The sequence below is a fragment of the Nannospalax galili genome, unplaced genomic scaffold (assembly GCF_000622305.1).
Source record: "Nannospalax galili isolate Female #2095 unplaced genomic scaffold, S.galili_v1.0 scaffold6938, whole genome shotgun sequence".
Lineage (NCBI taxonomy): Eukaryota > Metazoa > Chordata > Mammalia > Rodentia > Spalacidae > Nannospalax > Nannospalax galili.
This window is the reverse complement of record NW_008341571.1, coordinates 1-4,946: the sequence shown is the minus strand read 5'-3', so window position 1 is coordinate 4,946 and position 4,946 is coordinate 1.

Sequence of the window (4,946 nt, the reverse complement as noted above, 5' to 3'; positions counted from 1 at the left end):
TGCTGGGGATCTGAAGTAAGGTGTTTATGCTTGCATAGCAAGCATTTTGCCAACTGTTAGTTTTATTCCTGTTACTCCGATAAAATACCCTGACAAAAAGCAATTTAGGGGAGAAAGGGTTCATTTTAGCTTACCATTTCAGGTTATAGTCGATGACTTTGAGGAAGTCACACACGGTGACAGAGGCTTGGAACAGCTGGTCACATCATATCCACAGTCAAGAGCAGAGAGAGAATAAATGCATACATACTTACTTGCTTGTTTGTACTAAGCTCAGTTATCTCCACTCTTCTTTTCCCCATCTCTCCGCTCTTACACCATTCAGGACCACCTGCGTGGGGAATGGTGCTGCTTACCGTGGGCTGAATCTTATCACTCCAGCTACTTCATTAAGAGAGTCCCCCACAGACCAACCCAATGTAAACAATTCCTCACTGAGGCTCTCTTCCAGGTAATTCTAGGTTGTGTAAAGTTGATGATTAAAGCTAACCGTCATGTCAATTGAACCATTTCCCAGCCCCTCAAATTCATTTCTTTTTTATCTTATGAGTGTTTTGCATATATATATATATATATGCATATATGCTCTCATGTCACGAAAATTCCCTGGAGGACAGAAGTGTACGTTGGATCCCCTGGAACTGGAGTTAAAGTAAGGATGGTTGCTAGCCATCATGTGGGTGCTGGGAATCAAACCCAGATCATCTGCAAGAGCAGCTAGAGCTCCTTAAACACTAAACCATCTCTCTAGCCTGCAAATTAATATATTTTTGTTTTGTTTTGTTTTTTATCCTTTTGAGACAGGGTCTCCCTGTAGCCCCAGCTGGCCTGGAACTCACTATGTAGCCCAGGCTGGCCTTGAATTCATAGAGATCCGCCTGCCTCTACCTCCCTGGTGCTGGGATTAAAGGTGTGCGCCACCACACCTGGCACAAATTAATATCTTAATATTGTAAGATAAAATCCATGTGTCATATAATTCACCTCTTTAAAGTGTACAATTCATTTTTTAAGTAAATTCACAGGGATGTGCAGTAATCACCAGAATTTAGTTTGGGAATTTTTTTTTTTTGGTCTTTTTGAGCCAGGGTCTCCCTGTTAGCCCCAGCTGATATGAACTCACTGTGTAGACCAGGCTGGCCTTGAACTCACAGAGATCCACCTGCCTCTGCCTCCCGAGTGCTGGGATTAAAGGTGTGCACCACCACACCAGGCTTGGAGTATTTTTGTCTCCTTTTCTAAAAGAAACTATTTATTAGTGGTTACTTCCCAGTCATTCCCTACCCCAGCTCTAAGTATCCACTAATTTGTTTCTGTCTCTACAGATTGGCCTAATTTGGACATTTTATATGCTTAAATAGGATGCATGACATTTTATGTCTTTCACTCATGTTTGCCTGATGTTTGCAAGGCTGGTCCGTGTTGTAGCGTGGATTTATTATTTTATTATTGTTCTTTTTATCACAAATTAGTTATTAGTTATTAATGTAATTATTAACATTACAAAATTATATTAATATTACATTGTATGGAATACCACAGTTTGGTTTTCTGTGCATCAGTTGATGGACATCTGGGTTGCTAACCCATTTAGCCGCAATGCTGCGTTGTAGCATGGATTTATTATTTTATTATTGTTCTTTTTATTACAAAAATTAGTTATTAATGTAATTATTAACATTACAAAATTATATTAATATTACATTGTATGGAATACCACAGTTTGGTTTTCTGTGCATCAGTTGATGGACATCTGGGTTGCTAACCCATTTAGCCTTTCTGAGCAATGCTGCTGTGAGCATTTCAGTACTCAAGTTTTATGTAAGTGTGTGTCATTCTCTTGTTATATATTCCTGAGTCTTCTGGTAACTCTGCCTAACACTGAGGAATTACCAGACTTTTCCATAGAGATGCACTGTTTTATATTTCCACCAACAATGTGTGAGAAATCCAGAAAAATCAAGTTTGTCTCCTAAAAGAAATAAACTAGGTCTGGTGGGGTGGGGGATGAGGTAGGAAGGTTGGGAGTTCAAGGCCAGGCTGGATAATTTAGTGAGACCTCACGTCTACTGTGCTCTTTAACTTAACAATTCGTTCCATTATTAGGTCCTAGAAAATCCAGAAACATCTCTCCATGTCAAGATCTTTGCCTTAATGACATGTGCTAAGCCCTTCTTGGCACAGGAGCTAACATCCTCAAAGGACTGAAGACTCAAAATTTCCTGCCATCAGCTGGTCATATTGTTGGCGGCTTTTTATGGGTGATGATGTTAGGTACTGTCCTCAGGCAGCACAGTCTTAAAGCTCTCACTGTAAGAAACTTGTGGAATGTCAAAGGCTCCTCTGTGTCATCAGTTTCCCTCACCTGTTCCAGGTGTCTCCCCACTCACCCCTCAACTTCTGCATCTCTTTAGTCTTGTGTATGCCTTTTTCCTTGCTGTTTATTAACATTTTTTTTCTTACTTTTATAGAACCACACTGCATTTAAGCTATGCTACTTTGACTTTTTGTAAAGTCTTTTTCTGTGTACAGTGTGTGATGTCTGTTTGTGTGTGTGTGAGTTTAGCATGTGTCATGGAGCACATACTGTGGCATGAGTGTGGGTGTTAGAGGACAACCTCGGGCATTGATCCTTGCCATCCACCTTGAGGTAGGGTCTCTTGTTGTTTACCCCATATGTGTTATGCTAGCTTTCCCTTGATCTTCTGAGGGCTCTCTTGCCTTTGCCTCCCGTCTCATTGGAGAAGCACCAGGATAACATTGTGTGACAGTGTCTGTAGACTCAGATGTGTTAAGATACCTTTGGTCCCTGCCAGCGTCCTTCCTTTCTTCCTCCCTCCCTCTCTGTCTCTTCTCCTAGGCCCCAGACTTTTAGTGTCACCGCCTTCTCTTTGTTTCCCCTGTGGATCTGCTCTAGCTATGTATTCCTCTCCTCTGGAGGAGTGGAGCCTCCAGAGTGTCTCAAAGAACAGACTTGTGGGGCTACGAGGGAATGTGAACTAACACCTCATGCAGCGTTGTGGCAGATGATCTGGACTCTGAGCCTGGGTGTGCCTTAGTTATATCATAAAGGAAGGGCGGTAGGGTAAGGGAATATCTGTGGCCTTCCTGGCTCTAGTTGCTAGTTCTGATTCTTAATTTATCAGAGATCCTTTTATGGTTTCCACAATGATGCAAAGGCATTTCTGCCTCAGCCTGAGGCCTCTGATTTTCAGTTGATAAAAAATTCAATTCACAGGACTTTTTTCACTCCTTTGTTAAAATTCACATAAATATTGATTGCTGTTGCCAAACACTTTACATTTCAAACCAAGTTTATTCTGGTTTCTTATGTCTGTAGGCTGATTTCATACTGCTAATCTAGTCTTAGTTTAAATATCACTGAACATGCTTTCCAGAAAAAAAAAAATGGGTAAGAGACTTTTAAAGTAGACTGTAAATAGCTGGCTTGTTGTCAAAAAAATATTGATCCAGTGTTATAGTAATAGCAGATTTTCTGATGTTTATTGGGAGAAAGAACTCTTAGATATTGCTTTGGCCAGCCAAATGTCAGCTCAATTCAGTGTGCACTAACAGATGACTTTCAGGATTGATTTCCATACTTACCCTCTCTTTTTGTGCTTCTCCTTAACTCTGATCTCAAGGTTTTGGGGGTTTGTCTAAAATACACAGGAGATCAGATTAAATTTGTCAAACACCAATAGCTGTTTGTAGAACTGAATTGAATTCTTGCCTGCTGATGAGTCTGCTGTCTGATCAGAGTCCCCCTCCTCTCCTTTTCCTTCTTTAAATTCTCACATTTTATCTTATTTTACAAATACTCATCATGGAAATGCATTGGGCCAGACTATATTCAAGGTATATAATCTATAGCAGTGCATAAAACATGCATCTCTCATTTATCTTGTTTTTTTGGGGGTGTGGAGATATTTGATACACACGTACATAAATAAACAAGATATTTTCATGGTGTGTTGTGAAGAAAAATAAAATGATAGGGTGGATGTGATGGATCTGTGGTGGCTGTTTCAAATGGGGTGGTCAGGGAAAGAAGGCCTAAGGAAAGTTAACTGAAGCCAGTCCTGGATGGTAAGCAGCTGTTCCAGTCAGGGTCTGGGGAAAGCCTTCCAGATGAGGGGGCAGCAAGGTGAAACTGCTTACAGGTGGCAGCGTCTGCAGTGCTGTGAACAAGGTGACATCAGTGGGCCTGCATCATCCTGGGTTTTGTAGGCCAAGGGGGGAGGTTGGGATTTTATTAGATTGCCATAGAAAATCACTGGAGTGTTAAAGCAGTGAGCGTGTGGCATGATTTACTTCCTTCTAAGATCTCTGTTGCTGTGTGGGGTATGGATGGAAGGAGCCAAGTGGGAGCAGAGATTGATGGGAAGGCCGCTTGTTGCTCTCTTCACGCCCGGATGGTGGAGGGGAGCTGCCTGGACAGGTGGTGGGTGTAGAGATGGGAAGTAGGCAAGGGACAAGAGGTCTATTTTGGAGGTAAGGTTTCCTGTCATTTTGGTAGATGTTGCTAGTGACACTCCCTTCTGACAGTGGCTGCTACAGCTACTGCAGAATGAAGTCTTGATGGGGCTTTGTCCGTCTGAAAAGGTGGAGAGTTGTGTTTCAGCATGGTCAACAGAATGATAGCCTCGTAAGTCCTAGCACTCAGAGGTAGTTGGGGAACACAAGTTAGAGGCCTGGCTGAGTTACATAGATCCCATCTCTGAAAGAGGAAAAAGTACACATCCCAGTCCCTGGGTCCTGTGAAGACAGTACCTCACATGCCTTATCATACCATCCCTTGAAGACGTTACCCAAATTCCCAATAGGGAATCGGGATGTAGACTACTCTGGCTTCCCATGCTGAACAGGGATGCAGGGTGAGGCAATTGGTGTAGCCCTTCAGTGGGTCTGTCTAAAAGACTCCCAAATTGCATAACTCTTAACTG